This window comes from Diorhabda sublineata, chromosome 3, assembly GCF_026230105.1.
Source record: "Diorhabda sublineata isolate icDioSubl1.1 chromosome 3, icDioSubl1.1, whole genome shotgun sequence".
In the NCBI taxonomy this organism is placed as follows: domain Eukaryota; kingdom Metazoa; phylum Arthropoda; class Insecta; order Coleoptera; family Chrysomelidae; genus Diorhabda; species Diorhabda sublineata.
In genome coordinates this window covers 10,685,538-10,704,103 of record NC_079476.1, presented here as the reverse complement: position 1 = coordinate 10,704,103, position 18,566 = coordinate 10,685,538, and the positions used below count along the sequence as shown (strand labels likewise).

At 33.1% G+C, this 18,566-nt stretch overlaps 1 protein-coding gene across 2 annotated transcripts in view; it reads right to left on the bottom strand.

Annotated features, from left to right (window-relative positions):
- Window positions 1–17,413: 17,413 nt before the first annotated feature.
- LOC130440961 (uncharacterized) overlaps window positions 17,414–18,566 on the bottom strand; it is a 42,074-nt gene continuing 40,921 nt past the window's right edge. Inside the window, exon 6 of one of the 2 annotated variants that reach the window (XM_056774374.1) lies at window positions 17,414–17,450. The gene's annotated coding sequence lies outside the window, so the exon portion shown is untranslated. Of the gene's footprint in view, window positions 17,451–17,728; window positions 17,979–18,566 lie in introns of those variants that run through there. The other variant, XM_056774376.1, reaches the window with a different exon arrangement.

Here is an 18,566-nt window from a genome sequence, read left to right as displayed (position 1 = left end):
CATTTCAACGTCCAAAGTATAGGTAAAAATTTCCTAGCAAATTGCTGAGGAAGTTTAATGAATCAGAATTATAATAATAATACTTATTAACGATTTAATGGTAATAAAGAATTTTGATAGACTCAATATTAATTTTCATTTATACCACTCGAAATTCTACTTAGGTTATGCATATACCTTTAACAATGCAAAGCAATAAGAAGTGCTGCTTTAGTGCAAAATGTTGATATTTTTTACCTTAAATGACACAAAACTACCCAAAACATTGAAAAAACGATTTCGAATTTATGCCAAATTTCTTATGTTAAACGAATGTATGTACAAACTAAGAAATCGTGAAATTTTATTCCTTACAAATTTTGTTTCATGGATTTTGGCATAGGAGTATCTATTTTCAACACATATGGTCTTGGAAAGCCGCATAATGCTCGGTTGCACCGAAATTTTATACGTTTCCAACATTGGATTTTGGCTATACCACTACACCGAATTTGATTTAAATCCAGCCGACGCAGAATTTAGTCCTTTTATATTTTTAAATGGAATGACATTTTCGATCCGACGCTTCATCAGAAAACTTGCAAAATTGTGCAAAAATTTGGCGGTTTTCAGGCTACTAAAAGTTAAGCTAACCATCTGGGATCGAGATTTTAGAATGATTTTGAACTTGATGGAAATTGATTCCTCAAAACGAATGGGTATTTCATCAGTACTGAGGGTGTTTGGACCTTCACAACAAATAATGCAGACCCCAGAAGCCGAAATATCATATTCAAGCCTACTAGTACAAAATCAAAGATCAAATTACCCACCAAAAGAACAAGCTAATATTTTGTCGGCAATTAATGAAATCAAATTCCAAGATTATGTGTACAAAGGTCCATTTATGTCACCAAGAAATATATTTTATGTTTCATGCATGGCCAACGACAGAATTTACATATATTTATCATCGAAATAGATGGTAGACAAATTTTTGGAAGATCATGGAAGGGAAATAACTATTAACAGCCAAGAAATCAAAGCACGTAGAATGATGACCGCAGCAGAAAAACTTATAATTTCAAATGTTTACTATTCAATCCCTAACGAAATTATCCAAGCACATTTAGAAAATATTGGATTAAACTAATGTCAAATATAACAATCCTAACAATTGGTGTTACTGACCCTGCCTACAGCCAATACTCAGTTTTCGACGTCCAGCTATATAACCCACCAAATAACGTTATCGTTCCAGACAGTTTCCTTATACAATTTGAAACAACCAATCATCGGATTTTTCTCAATTTAGATGGTCAGGGTTGCTATAAATGCAAGCAACTAGGTCGCAATGCATACAACTGTCCTTCCAGTCAAATTAACTCCCAATCTCATATAAGCAGTAGAGTAACACCTCTGGTTTTGCCCCCAAGCCCAAGTTAACACTACTACTTCTATACCACCAGTGCAAATTAATATCATTCCTCCAACACTCCAACTGCAATCCACCAATAACTCAACTGAAATTGAAACAGATCAGAATGTGGTAATTAAAAATTATCACACAGAAACTAACAAATCAACGGATTTGAAAGTCCCCCAATACAACATAAATTTACTGAAGGAGAAACAACTTTTAAAACTCTCAAACAGCTTAGAGTGAGAAAACTCAAGAAAATTGGACTAGAAAAAACAAAGAAAATGTTCTAATCCGCATAGATGAGCTAATATCAAATTATGATCAACTGACAGATTCAATCACCAATATTCATGGTTCAATTGAGCCAATAAGTACAATAAGAAATTGTACTGCAGATTTTGAGTCTCTTATTGATATTCTGGAAAAAATGTATCCCTAAATCATGAACACATCCCTGAAAATTCACCTAACCAAGATTAAAAACGATTAAGAAGATATCAGAAGGTCGTACATAACCTGAAAAACTATACCGTGTTCTATAAAAATAGACCCACTGGAGAGAGGAGTTGGGGAGGTATTGTCAAATACATCGAAAATAATATTCAATCGAATTAAATTTATGTAAACACAGATCTAGAAGCAGTTACGGTTACTGTTTTCTATGAATCTAAAATAAATATTTGCATTATTTATATTATTTATATTTATATTTATATATACTATGTGGATCAGAAAACCAGGATGATATAGGTAACTTGATTGAGGAAATTATTAATGATTACAATCTCACCTTGCTTAACAACGGATCTAATACGAGATTCAACTCATAAAATGGGACATCGTCTGCTATAGACTTAGCAATATGTGACCCTGCTATTACTCCTTTGTTTAATTGGGAAATAGTATCATACCTCTAGGATAACGATCGTTTCCCAATAATGACATTAAAACTAACGCAGAAAATACTGACCCTTTACAAAAAAGGTGTCTTTAAAATTCTGTTTTCTGAGAATATGGAAACATTACTTACTCCAGACTAAATAACAAATGATATCGATGAAACGTTTAATAAATTTACCAACTTGATCAAACTAGCCGCAAATAACAGTATGGAATGACGGAAACCATAAAAAGTCTCAATCCAGTACTTCGTAGAATGACGAATGTCGACGGACCATAAACGCAAGTAAAACAGCAATGAATCGCAATAAAATCAAAAGTCCCCTGAAAATCTAACAAATTTCAAGAATCTAAGAGCTAAGGAGAGGTATACACTTAAAAAGAGTGGAAGGGAATCATGGAAGGCATACATACAAAATATAAATAGGACAACCAATATTAGTACTGTTAGGAAACAAATTAGGCAAATATTCAGTTACAAATCATATTAGAAAATTGCGGCCTTAGAACATGACGGACAAATTATTAGTAACGCAAAACAATCCAGAGAGGCTGCTTTCACAGCACAGTTTTCTTGAAAATAATAAAAGCAGTCTTCATAACTTTCACATCGACAATATAGGGAAGGACATCAACAAACCCTTCCTAAATACTGAGTTTAACCAAGCCCTTATTTCTGCTGACGATTCTAACCCAAGTCCAGACAATATACCTTCAGAACCCATATCCTAAAGCTACGCCATGTGTAAATTGTTAGAAAAAATAATTAATAACAGAATTGTTTGGGAACTAGAACGAAGAAATATGATAACACCAGAGCAGACTGGTTTTAGAAAACACAAAAGCATAATCGACAATTATAGATCTAAAAAGGGATATACATGAGGCTTTAGCACACAATCAGAAATGCATAGCTGTATTTTTTGACATAAACAAAGCCTTTGATACCGCATGGAGGCCTGATATAGTAAAAACCTTAAAAAAATAGAACATAGATGGACACATGCTGGCTTTCATTCACAATTTTTGGAATAATACAAGTTTTCAAGTTAGGATAAATGGCTCCATATCTCACCTTAAAACACAACAACATAGAACACCGCAGGTTCAGTTACAGAACATCTCCCATCGAAAGTTTACAATTAGAACTAGGAAAGTCGTCACTAGCTAAAAAAAACAATAACTAACATTGTCATATGTTAGTACTGTAATGAGCAACCATGAACATCCAAACTATCAACGCACGTTCGAATTTAATTTCCTCTTATTTCACAATTAAATATTGATATACCTTCCCTATGACTGATTAAAACTCAAGTTTGAATATCTTTAACAAGGCAGAAACGCCAACATCCATAATATATCAGAACTTTCACTCGTCAAAACTCTCCATGTATTTTAACTTATTGAAAGTAAAATTGGAGGGGTAGTAAATTAATTGTTTTTTTATACGATATTAGAAATGCAGTACAAAGAACTTTTTTTAACTATCTTATCAAAAAAGCGGAATTTTACTTGTAAAGATAATACGAGACAGCCAGTTCATACAACGGATTTTATTTTTCGAAGCGTATGATGCAATTTTTTCAAAAAAACTAATTAATGGTCTCGTTAGAGGTTGAATTATTTGATTAAATAGAAATATATTCAAAACCTACCAAAAATTTACCCCTATGTGTTCAAATTCATGATAGTTACGGAGTATTAAATGCCACTCGTTATATTCTTGTTGAATCTATTTAGTTATTTAGGAATGGGATTGCGTGAAAGGGAGTTCTCATAATCTAATGCTTATATTTGCCTTATAGCTTTTAATTCGTTTTTAATTTATAATATTGAAAAGAAAATGAGAAAGAGTTAAAAGACTGAATTCAATTTAATCCGAAATTGAATCAAAAGAAATGCTGATTACAAAAGCAACTAAAATTCTGAGAAGAAATAAGAAGGCATTCCACAATAATTCCTGTTTAATTGCTCGGTTCTAATTAAGAAAGCCACCACAGAGTTGAGGTTGTAGCTTCGCTATTCTTATGGTGGATGCAGTGACGTGGTTGATGGAAAATTGAAAGGATGTGGATAATTGAATTAAGAAAGTATATTTGTACAAATAATGATTGAACTTGTTTAAATCTTCGCTACCAAATTAAATGGAAAATTTGTGTCCTTATATGTTCTTATAAGCTAAATAAATAAATATATAACAAGCTAAAATAAATTTGTTCATAGTTTTCACTCCAAAAATTGCTCAATTTTCGCAATAAAATAATCTCTATTTAGTTATATATGCTAATATGCGATGGATCTATAATAATTATAAATTTTTTAAATAATAGTGCTGTACAAAACACAAATTTTTACCAAGAGAAATAATCTCAATCAGAATTTATCAAGATCAAAAATCACAAGTTTAAACTAAACTTCTTATTGATATTAACAAGGGATTCGATAAAGTCGAAATAATTGATTTCTTAGCAAAAAAGCGAATTCACTCGAATAATAACAACTATCAAAAAGTCAAATATCGAGAATTATACGTATAAGAGCGGCCAATAGATGTAGCAAAAAATCACGACGACCGCGCTTTTTAAAAATACATATCCAGTTGACTCCTAACTGAACCAGAATATTCCAAGTTACCTCCAACCAGCTCCAAGACACGTGGATATAATATAAAGAGACTATGAACCTATTATTGGTTATTATAAATGGAATTATAGGTTGGAAGGAACTTCAGTCTGTGTGTAATATATTTATTTTATTTTGTAATGAGTAGCTTGCAGAAATATTTTCTCTATTTTTCTTTTTTGTCTACATTTAGGATCAGCAGGATAGAAGTTTAATTTTTATTTCTTCTTCTATCGCGTTTGCTCACCAAACAATTTTTGTTCATTTTATAAGTTTTATATATTGCCCTCGTTTCAATTACTATTTATTCAAAGTAGCTCCAAAGCTCAGTATTTAGGTCTGTTTCATTCCAAGTCCTTACAAAATTTCCGTTTGTTTCGTATATTCTTTTAATATCCTCTTGATTTCATTGATATTTATCATCATCATTACACATCCTATTTCTTCTCCTTATTTTCACATTAAGTCTTATTCTTTATTATCTGCCCCTACTATGGCGTTGGTGTCGATTATTATAAATAGATTCCATTATCATATTAATGTTCTAAAATTCCAAGTAATCTTCCACTTGTGCATTCCATTTTGTATTTATTTTTCTCCATTATTTCTATCATCGTCATCCGTCTGACAGTCTTTCCTAATTGCTTTTTTTGTATTCGATTTTTTTCATTATTACTCCACGTCTGTAGATGCTTTATTATTATTCCATATGCCACTACAATATTCTCCATTTTCTTCACTCTTTCTTGATTTTTTTTTGTAATTTCATTTCTTCGGTTAATGCATCATATCAATAGTTCTCAAATTTTTTAGCCAATTTATTCCCTGATTGTAGCCTTTTTATTCATGATATGTGCTAGTTTACTTTTTTTTCATTAAATATCTCGTTATGTCATTTTGATTCTGTATATCTATTACTTGGCTAGGCTTCTAACCATTAAGATGTAATGCTTTTGTTTCTGTTACCGTTTCACAATACTACTATTACACAGAGTTTAACATAGGTAAAATGGAATAAAAAAATATCATTAAAATCATATTAGAAGTATGAGTAGTTCTTAATAATTTACTCGTTTTGTTGTTGAAGTGGTATGAGGACCAGGCCTGGCATTAGTTTATTTCGTTTACATATATACCCCAGATTTAAACGAATTATGTTTCAATTATTCATTGTAACTTTCATTTTATATTCATCTGCGATCTTTTTAGGGTTTGGTAACTTTACTCATATTGTTACGAAAGTGTCTCCGCCATAGAGCCGGTCCTACCACTTAAAGTTTATTTACATTGTTTCTTTTGAATAATTTCTAGGAAGGTGCATTTATTTATTTGTTTTGTTTTTTTATGTTGTAGAAGTTTGGAGAATTCTATTTGTGATATATAAATAAGTTTATATAACGCAGTTTAGTTCAGTTTATAATAAAAAGTCGTATTAAATTGAAGGAACAAGCAAAATACTCAGAAAATTCAAATTAATTATTTAAGTTAGTTAAGTGATAGTGATAAGTGTCTGTGAATTCACCCTACGACGAAAAATCGTACAAATAAATAAGAAAAACATTACATTGTTGTCAGGTGTGGGGTATTGTAAATAAATAGTGACATGAACATGACCAAGAGACTAAGTGACCTGAAAGTAACTGGACGGAAAGCCGAACTGGAGAATTGCGAGTTGGAAATGTCAGTTAAGAAGAGCTATTAGTACAAAGACTCAAAGTGGTTCTAGTAAGTGACAGATTTGATCCAGAAACTTATCTATTCGAAGACGAGTCTTTCACTTTAATCAATTTCTGAAATGAAAAACGATATTTCGACTAAGAAAAATGATATTTCGACCAATATTGACGAAAAAATTTCTGCCCAAATTTTATCGTTGAAAACCGACATTGCCACTGACGTAGAAAACAAAATATCATTTCTAAAATCGGATATCGAGAACAAAATGACAACGATGAAAAATCAGATGGACCAGAAAAACAATGAGTTGGAGAAAAAGATGGCAGATTTAAGAAAAAAAGACACTCCAATCGAAGAGAAGAAGAGTGACCATACAAAATCGTACAAATAAAGAATATTATACACAAAACCATACACATGACAGTAACAAGAATATTGCTCTTAAACTTCAACAGAACACAGCAGTGTGTTACAAATTCAGTTTGGAAGTATTTAAAACACCTTAAACTTTAAAATGCTTTATTTTGTGTCTGAATGAAGAAACTAGTTGTTAATACCACATATGCAACAATGTCCGTATTGGAAAGTAGTGGAAAAAAGCAGAATTTTGACTAAAGCTCTTTTCATCTAATAAAAACGAGTCAATTCCACGTCGTTTGTTCTTATACCTTTCAGCTGCAAATAGACTATCACTTTCCAACCTTAAAATGTACTCACTTACTATTCAAACTATAACGCAACAGTAGAAACTAATGTCCAAAAAATTCCCAAAATTTAAGTAAGTTGATACGATTTTACTAAATTTTGTATATTTGTTGGAAGCTTTTGAGCAGACTGATTAAAATAAAATCGGAAAATACTCAGTTTCAGCTTCATAAGTTTCACTATATTAGATTTAAGAATTATCTATAGAATACTCTTAATACTACAAACAAGAAAACCATACAAATCACCTCTCACTTTACAAAAAAAGCTAGCATGGGTACATAAGAAAAAATCAATATTGTTCACAACACGACCGTCATTTTGACGTAAATCAGCTGTTTTTTAAGATCGCCTAATTGTATATATTTTAAAAAATTCACTAACTCTGATATTTCAACTATAATTCGACATTAGAATTATGATCCCCAAAGTTTGGGATGATCATCTTTCAAACTATCTCTTTCGTTCTTTTTTTAAACATTTTATCGCTTTCAAATGCTCTTAATAATCAACAATTGAAAAAACTAGATCATCCGACTATCAGAATTCAGTACAATGTTATCAAAACCAATTTCTTATTTCGGTTTTGATGATAAAAGTAAGCAAAAAACATAACAATATTTTTCGAGACACTAGTCAAAATACATTCAATTGTTTCCGATGTAGTCTTAGTTTGTTTTAAACGAATCGGTGACTTGTGTAATTACAAATTGTCAATGTTATAATCTTTGATAATTAAATCAGATAAATGCTTATTCAACAGATATGATAAAATGGTAGCTACCAAATGAATGATTATGAAGGTACAACCCGAATAATAGCTCCTCTATTAGATAAGAAATTTCCGAATTTGTTGCTTAGATAAAAGTTTGGTAAAATAAATAAGCGGTTTAGCAAAGCTGAACATGGTAGACATATAAAGCATCATCTATAGACTAGGGTGCTTCGAAAAAAACCTTTTTGCGATTTCGAAATTCCATTACCATTCATCAGTTGCAGTTTTTTTACGTAGAGTTCGGTAAAAATAAGACAAAAAATCTAAATTGTCACCTTAGTTCGCGCATGTAGCTTAAGGTTTGAACAATAAATGTAATTAAAAATTTATTTCTAAAAAATTGTAATAAAATAACATTCTGCAATATATTTTCTTCAAAATATCAATGTTCTAATTTTTTCAAGCATCTGTAGTTTGCGCACAATTCCTGAATATGAATTAAAAAGGTTGATTTTGACATTTTCTATCAGTTTTAAATCGTTTTTTCGTACTGTAATTTTTGCTTAAAATGTTGGAACTATTCCCAAATTTTAGACATTTAAATGTATGTTTTAAGACACTTAAAATGATTTTATTGCTGTGCATAAGTAAAAATAATGAAACCATTCAACGGAGCAGAGAGACATGGGTAAAGTCTGTGCCGCGTTGGGTTCTCGGGTTGGCTGGCTGGATCATTGATCCTATGATTAAGAGGAATATTGAACTTATTGACTGATCTCAGTACAAACTTTCACCTTCTCCAGCAATGAACAATGTTTCAAATTAAAGTTTAGAACAACCAATTTGTAAGTGTTGCCTTAGTAAAAACTGATGAAATTTCCTAGCCATACAAAAAGTTTGGAAAGAATAGTACAACTGGTAACAGCGTCTTGTACAAAGGTTTGTGGGGAAGAATATATAGATGGTTTCATAAGATCAACAATGCTCTCAAGATCAGTTATGCCATCGTTCAACTTCAAAAGGGAATCTAAACCAATGCCTCATGATTATGAGTAAACTTAAATTCATTCAAGTTTATAGGCTGTTCAATTACTTTCAAATATAAATGTGTTATGTACATTGTAAATATACTATAAAACTCTTCCTACAATTGGATGGTTGGATGAGTATGGAACTTTAAGAACTTGCAGCCACCTCCTCATAGTCATTCTGGGTAGTTTCATTTTTTGCAAAGAGCTAAAAGCTGAACACAAGTTTACTATCTTCTAATTAGAAGAAAAACTTGTTCAACAATCCGCTCCCAACAAAAAAAAAATGAGGAACAACAGTATGACTATACCAAGATATTTCAAATTATAATATAGTTGAAATATCAGATTAATGGCTGATTTTGCAATATTCCAGGATTTCCAGGCCTAAGATTTTAACTAAGGATAATATAAACACCCATTATATAGAATAGTTATATTGCAAGTGGACAGAAAAAAATATATTTTAAACAATTTTAATTTTTTTTTTTAATTTCAATCTTTTTTTTTAGTTTAAGCTACATGCGGTAACTCAAGTAGACAATTTAAAATTTTTTTGAAATTTTTATCGAATACTGCAACTTTTGATTGGTTGTGGAATTTCGAAATCGCAAAAAACAAAAAAAGGTGTCTCCGTCTTCAGGATAGGTAGAAAACTGAAAAATAATTGAGGTTTGCTTAGTAACAAAATTTCGTGTCCTTGTCCTATTAAGATTGAGGGGATTTTTTTTATTTTGCCAAAACTATTGTCAACATTGCAATGGAATTTTATTCGAATATATTTTGGAAGCTAATATATTCTATTAATTTGTTTTTAAATATGACTCTCATAGATGGCTCCACAAAAGATCCCTGGAAGAACAGCTATGTCTTCTTCAAATACTTGGAGGATACTTAAGGAGTAGCAGCTACATCTTTATCATTACAGTTACAGTATATTGTGTACCTTTACGCGACAAGGTATATTCAACTCTCATAATGCATACTACTGTTGTTTAAGATTCCACAAGTCAACATAATCAACACTTATTTGAAGTTACTGTTTGGGCAGATATAAAAACAAATATTTGGGATACGAGGATATATTGAACAATTCTCAGCCTACTATAGAACCAAACCAAATTTCAATGTCAAAATATTTTATCACTCAACATATTCTCCTCTTAATTGGACACATGTAATGTAGCGAACATGCAACGTCTCTAGATCTTTCAAAAAAAATGTTTCTTCTTGTTCTCAAAACCAGACCACCACAGCTTTTATTAGCTCCTCGTTGGAAGAAAATTTACGACCTTTTAAACTTTTTTTCAGTTGAGGAAAGAGATGATAGTCGGACGGAGCCAAATCTAGTGAATAAGGGGGGTATTCTAGTAATTCAAACCCTATCGTGAATTTTTTGTATGTCAACATGAGATTTGTGTGCAGGGGCGTTGTCCTGCAAAAACAAAACATCTTTGGATAGCTTTCCGTATCTTTCCTCTTCAATTTTTTCCCGTAGAGTGGTCAGTAATGTCGAATGGTAATATCCAGTTATTGTTCTACCCTTATCCAAAAAATCAATCATGATTACTCCATGGCAATCCCAAAAAACTGAAGGAAGAACTTTTCCAGTATATTTTTGGACTCGAAACTTCTTAGGTTTTGGAGAGCCAGAGTGTCGCCATTCCATCGATAGTTGCTTTGTTTCTGGATCGTAGAAATGAACCCAAATCTCATCACAGCACAGATCGAACGCGATGCTTCTACACTTGCACGCTTTTGGTCAACATTCAAACATTTGGGGATCATTTACGGGGTTATCTTTTTGAAAACACTCGTTATAACCTCGAAGATGTTTTTATTTAAGATAAGAAATTTTTTTTTATTTCAGTTTAACGTGCCTCGACAGCGCTGGTCATTGGCACAAAAAAACAATCATAAGTTAAATACATTCGAATTAAATGAAAATAAAATTAAAGTTAAATACAGTTACATACAAAAAATAAAATCTGTTACAATGTATAAATTAAATTATATTTTCTTGTACAGCTTGGTGGCTTTAAGGAACTGCACGATTTTCCTTATTTCCGTCGGGCAGTTAAGTGTCTCCTGGAAGTTGGTTTTCATATCAAACTGTTGATATGAGGTGGAATATTCTCTGCATTCGGTGAGGATGTGCTTAACAGTCACAGGAACTTGACAAGTTCGGCAGACAGGACGACTTTCTGACGACATGAAATAGCCGTGAGTAAGTTTCGTGTGGTTGATGATGAAGTCTTCTTATTGTCACAGCTTCTCTCCTATTCAGAAAGTTTAGGGAAATGTGAGAAGTAGTTGGGTGGATTTGATGTAGTGCTGTAGTGCTCTTCCTCCATGTATCGTGCCAAGATTTTTTAGTGAGGTGTTTGAAAGTAATCTTCAGATCATTGTCTAGCTGTACTGGGATTTCAAAATGATTTTTTGTGGCTTCTTTGGCATGGCGATCGGCAAATTCGTTTCCAGCAATTCCAGTGTGCGATGGAAGCCAGATGAGAGAGACTGTTATATCAAGAGCAATGAGAGTTTGGTAGTTGTCATGAATGTTTTGGACTATTGGGTGGTCGGTGAATATGGTTGAGATGGACTGTATGGATGAAAGAGAGTCAGTACATATGGCGAAATGTTTATGGGGAGAAGAAATATATTTGAAGGCTTGAAGGATACTGTACAGTTCACTACACGTCGAGGGTAAACGGAAAGAACTTATGAGTTCTTGGTTTGTAGTGACTGCGCAACCCACACCGGATTCAGCTTTGGAGGCATCCGTATAGAGAATTAGGTCGAAGGAATTTTTATGTATAATTTCCAAGAATGCGTTCTCTACAAGAACGCTAGGGGATTCGTGTTTATTGTAGATGGTTAGTGATGTATCTACTATAGGAATATTTTTTATCCACGGGGGAGAAGAAAGCAAAGAAAGTGGAAAGGTCAACGAGAGGTTGGTATTTTGGAGTAGAGGTGTGAGCAATTGAGGGATTAAATTTACAGTTATTCGTGAGTTGTTGGGTACGGAAGTGGTGGTAAATAGCGAATGGACAGGATTAAAAGGATTGGAAGATACTTTAGCAGCATATGACAGGAGAAGAGATTGTCGTCTTAGGAATAGTGGTGGCTCATTAGCTTCAACATTGACACAAGCGGCGGGGCTTGAGCGAAAGGCACCAAGACAAAGGCGAAGAGCGGTGTTGTGTACAGAGTTCAACAAGTAAGTTTTAGACTTGGAAGCGGACATATAGATAAAACAACCATAGTCAAGCTTTGAGCGTATGAGAGCTCTGTAAACTCTTAGCAGTATAATTTCATTGGAACCCCATTGAAGGTGGCTAAGGGTTTTAATTATGTTCAGCCTCTTTAGGCAAATACCTTTTACATCATGAATATGGTGATTTCAGTTGAGTCGAGAATCAAAAGTCATACCAAGGACTTTGCATTGATTCACAATAGGTAGAGGGGAGTTATCAAGGAAAATTTGGGGTGAGTGAATAGATGTTCTTCGAGAGAATTTTATCAGCATGAATTTGTTTCGGGAAAAGGATAATCCTAGGTAGGGGGATATCTCTTGTAGTAGATTTATTGCGTTCTGGAGCAGTTGGCATGTAGAGAGGACGTATTTACCGTGGCAATAAATGATTAGGTCATCAGCGTATTGGACATATTTTACGGGAGATGGGAAGTTGTCACATAGCTCATTTATTGTGAGGATAAATAAAGTAGAGCTTAATACTGAACCTTGAGGGATCCCAGTATTTTGTGGATGAGGAAGGGAGAGCTTACCGTTTGCGGAAACCCTGAAAATTCTATCAGTTAGGAAATTATGGGTGAATGATAATATGTTACCATGTAGATTGTATTGAGTGAGTTTATTCATTATTTATTCTGGATATAGAGTCAAAAGCGCCTTCAATGTCGAGAATAGTTGCAATAACGTCCTGATGGTTATTTAATGCAGAGGAGATATCTGTTTGCAAGAGAACAAGGTTGTCGTATGTCGATCGATTACGTCGAAAACCCGATTGTGCGTCAGGAATAAGTTTGTATTTTTCAAGGAACCATAGGAGTCTATTGATTATTTTTTCAAGGAGTTTACAAGTATTGCAAGTAAGTGAGATTGGACGGAAAGACTTAGGGGATTATGTGGATTTACCTGCTTTTTTAATTGGAATGATTATAGAGTTGCGCCATGCATCAGGGAATTGGTGAGTATTCCAAATAATGTTATAGATGTCAAGTAGCTTGGAGAGGGACGAGTCGGATAGTTTTTTTAGAAATATATACAGGACATCATCAGGACCGGCAGCAGAATTTTTGCAGGACGATAGCGCGAATTTTAGTTCATTTAAACTAATAGGAGCATTGGCAGACGCAATATCGAGAGGATTTAGCTGTAGTGTGGAGGAGGGCTGAATATATGAGTTATGAAAATCGGTTGCCGGATTATGGATGCTGAAATTTTCTTTAAAATGTTGCGCGAGTGTGTCAGAGATTTTTTGGCTGTCGGTGATAAGCAGATCACTAGATATTAAAGAAGGAATTTTGATATTAGTTTTTTTGCCTTGGATTTGTGCAATTTTTTTCCAAACTTGACTGGGGTCTGTATTGTGGGTAAGGGATGAAGTATAACTTTGTCAAGCAGATTTTTTTCTTTGCTTGACAATAAACTTAGCTTTAGCTTCAAGCCTTTTATGTGCTATAAGGTTTTCTTGTGTTTTGTGACGTCTAAACCTATTAAGAGCATGTTTTGATTCACGTATGGCATTCGCACAATCCGGACTCCACCATGCCATGCCGAGGAAAAGACCATTTTACCAATGTGAACCTCGGCAGCCGCAAGTATGCTCTTAGTGAACATATCTAGCGTATCGTTTATATTCGTAGAAATAATCAAAGATGATAAGTATGCTTCGGAGAGAGAGGTAAACTCAGTTTGCATTTTTTATTCGCCAGAAGCTTTTGGCAACAGTTTCTTTATTATAGGGATTGGATATAATAATAGGAAAGTGGTTGCTATCATGTAGGTCATCGAAAACTTGCCAAAAGAGAGAAAGTGCAGTTTTAGGGTCTAAGAAGCTGAGGTCAATAGCAGAAAAGGAACCTGAGGAGATGTTAAAGTGAGTTTTGGTTCCAGTATTTAACAGACATGTTTATGGGAGGAAATGATTTTCTGAATTCTTCCTAGTCGAGGATAAAATCCATCGCAGTTCCACTGTATCAGAGAGAATGTACTTGTTTAGGAAGAAGGGAGAGAGTATTTACTGAGATAATGTCGAGGAGTCAGTGGTATTCCCATCATCAGTAATAGACATTTCGGGAGGAGTTTTTTGTTCGGGGTGAAGTTTAAAGTTAATTCTATTGATTAGAGGTGTAATACGGTTTTTTAAAGATCTTTCTTTTATATTAGGATAAATTAGGGACAAATCCTTCAGAAGAAGGGTTGTGTCGGAAATAAATTTGTTGGCTTCGGGGAGGGGGTCATTGATGCCATACGTGTTTTCCAGAAACGCAATAAATTGGGTGCCTGTAAGGGAAAATGCTTCAGGAGAATCGTTGAATTGTTTATGTATAACGGAGCGTGATTCAGGGCTTATGAAGTGACAATCGTTTTTAGTAAGTTTAGATTTTTTGGTCTTCTTTTTCGCAGGATTTCCGGAGTTGGATGTTGAAAATTCGGGGGGAGGCATTGGATCTGGATGAAGATCAGTAGGAGATATAGACTGTGGCGAGTCAAGGCTGCTGTCATTTGAACGGGGACGTTTTTCGCTAGTTTTTGGTAAGGAAATTAGGGGGGGGGAATGAGAAAGGGTGTCCTCCGAGGATACTATGGGAATAACCGAAGTATTAGTAGTGACAGTAGGGTCAGCACAGGAGGTGGGGATCAGATTGACCGAATTATTTGATTTGGGAGAGGGATCTTGAGGGATGGGAGTGTTGGGGCATGCATCAGCAGTGTGGTCAGCCTGTTTGCAGAGAAAGCATTCAAGTTTGTCGGTAGAAATGAATATTCTGTGTGTTGCATTTTCATGACTGATGAAGTATTCTTTTGGTTGGAGATATAAGCCGACGTATATGGATCAAATTGGAATTAACTAGGATACTTTGGTTGGTTTTTAAAAGTTCGTTGACTAGAGTCGTCGATGATAAATAAATGCATATGTGTCCGTGTGATATTCTGGATGCGAAAATAACATTTTTAGGAGAGACGATGCTACCTATTGATTTGATGTAGTCAAATAGTACAGTGTTGAGGATAAAAGGCATAATGATGGCCTGATTTCGTAAGGGCACAGAAGGGGGTGGGGATTTTGCTGAGGTAGCTGCACCTCGACAATTTGTGGTATCACATTTTAATTATAACAAAAAGCGAAGAATTTATTATTGCTAGGAGTTAACTTAACGATCTGAACCTAACGAGGTATATAGAAAGAATGATAAGAAATTTGCGATGGGCATTTTGATTATTTATTGCATTGACATATATTTTTGATTTATAACTTTATAAATAACTAATATTATTACTGTGTTAGTCAGTCACCTCTTATGGGTTGGACCAAATTCGTTGAAAGGTTGATTTGGCTAATACGGAAAAATGCAGCTTCAGCGTAGATACATATAGCGTTTTAATTATATATCCTTAACCTAATTATATAATACTTTTCTTTAATTTCTTATTTCTTAGACCTTTAAATATGTTAAGGTCTCTTCTGTTTTAAAATTAGTTATTTTAATAATTTTTAAAATATAGATAAAATTTGATCAATATAAATTCGCAAATGGTAAGTGTCAATATCATATGTTGATAAAGCCTCAAAGAAAATTCGAAACGTCAATTTCTATCTCTATCTATCTTTTAAAAATTATTTAAAAAACTAATTTTTAAACAGAAGAGACCTAAAATCGAGAACATAGGAATATAAATTATATAATACTAGGCGATTTTATGTTGTGAATTTTTCTCTTTACTCATATTTTCCATGACGCCATCATTGCTGGGCAAATAACGCATTTTTGTGCCTAGATATTGTTATATAATCGTACGTTCAGAAAATAAAAGAATTTTTATTTATAATAATGGTTAAGCTGATTTGGACAGTGGATAGTAAAAATGAACGAATGTGTTAACTTCACCTTTTATTTTACTTCTCTGTATTTTTCTCTATTTCTTCTCTTTTTACAACTACTCTTATCTTATAACAATACCTAAAGATTCCATAGGCGGGTTATAGCGAGTTTTGCTCAAAATTATATATTATACACAATCAAAAACACATTCACGGACAGTAGGCACAAGTGAAAGTCGAAAATTAACACTATCTGTTTTTGTAATTTTTAGAACATTAAAAGTATAGTTTGACTTTTTCTGCTTAAATGAACTTAATTTTGATTAATTCAGCACCTTTCATTAGATTGCGGCTATAATCGTCATTACGCCAGCGGACTCAAAAGACTAAGTAAGAAATGTTAGTTTATAATAAAACAAAAATAAATAAATAACAAAAACTTTTGTATAAGCAAATCAAGAATAGTACATTATGTTACTAGGAGTAGAAAGCTATCATTATTGTTGAGCCCAGATTCTTGCACTGCCGAGGTGTTAACCGAGGCTATGCAAACTGGGCTAAACATACAATGGGTCTTCTGATCCGAGTGACATATACTATTTTTTCTTCAAGCGTAAAAATAATACATTGAAACTTTTCTTCTTGTGACATTTTTCCAATACATTTTTCAAAACTGACAAACATCAAATTAAATTAAATGACAGTTCCTGTCTACTTGGTTACAACGCCCATAATAAGACGTTGCTATTGTTTCTCATTATTTTGTTACTAATACAATAATGAGGGTTCATTATTTTACTAGCAAAATAATAGGTTATTTCTACGATCTATGCTGCCGGAAATAATATAGATATTATTTTAAACTTGAAGAAAAATATTCATTTCCTCAAAGCGTCGTTTGAATTTTCTTCTTCTACACAAAAAAAATCTCAAAATTTGCTCAAACCTTCTTCTAGGTATTGTGGAGGAAATTCTAGGTGGTAACGTAATGCATCAATTTAAAAAAGTTTTCTAATACTGGAGAATTTTACCTGGAACGGACGCATAAACACAAACTTAAAAACTTGCTCATTTCAATCGTATCAGTATTTTTAAAATTTGCCTTCCTACTATGCCCTGTATGTGGGCGTGTTTGATTGCACGGTTTAATGGCGTAATCATTCTTAGATGTAATAATAATTTCTATTACTTGGTCCATTACATATCTTTTCAAAATCCTGAATTTGAGAAACATTTTCGTCTATATCCAAAAGAATCCCAGCGCATCTGCTGTTGTTTGGTATGCCATGTCTTATCATTTTCTTGTTCTTTGGTGTTTCATATTCCTACAAATAATTCGATTGATTAAGTTATATATATATATATATATATATATATATATATATATATATATATATATATATATATATATATATATATATATATTGATAAACACTTAAAGAAAAGTCGAAACATTAAAATTTATATTTCTTTTAAAAACTATCAAAAAAAATTAATTTTGAAACAGAAGAGACCTAAAATCAAGAACATTTAAACGTGCTTGTCGGTCTGGCCTTAAAACACTTGACGCAGTCGCGAAGGATATATTAGATAGTACTCTTACCTGTGAGAGGCTAAGATGGGTGACTCACGAAAGCGAGTGTAGATTGAGGACCAGCATGAAAATTTTTAATATGCTCGAGACGAGTTAAGGATGCCCGTTTGAAATAATAATAGCATATTTTTGATCCATAGTGGCCTACGCGCACTTTAATTATTCTACTTTCATATATGAACTGGTTTAATGAACTGAGCTTGCTATTCTTAGAAATTTATTTGTCGTCTTTAAGCCGATTTACCTCTTCCGGGCTACCCTAACTAAGACATGCATGAAGTTAATTAGTTCGTCAACCGAAAGACTTGCAGACATTGTATTATTTTTACAATTGTGTATAAATATTAACAAATAAGCTACTACGCGTTGGAATTTCAATAGTGAGGAATATCTGTAGAAAATTTCATAATGAGCAATTTCTGTCTGTAATAACGTAATATTTGTTCTTTCGGGTATAACTTTCTTTGATTTAAAGATATTTTTCGGCCATGAATCAGGAGTTTTACTTAGCCATGCTGGACCTGACCACCAAAATGCTGAGATTATTAAATTGTCGGGAGTAATACCGCGAGAAATTATATCAGCGGGATTGTCTTCTGACCTGGTGTGACGCCACTGATGATTTGAAGTCAATTGTTGTATTTTTGCAACCCGGTTTTCCAATTATTGTAAGGAGCTGATATCCAAGATAAAGTGATTGCGTTAACTTCACCTTTTATTTTACTCCTCTGTATTTCTAGACTTCTTATTTTACAACTTCTCCTTTTTTAATAGGGATCATTATCAAAAAATAATCTTTTAAAAATACAATAAGATTCCATAGGCGGGTATACAGCGGATGTTGCTC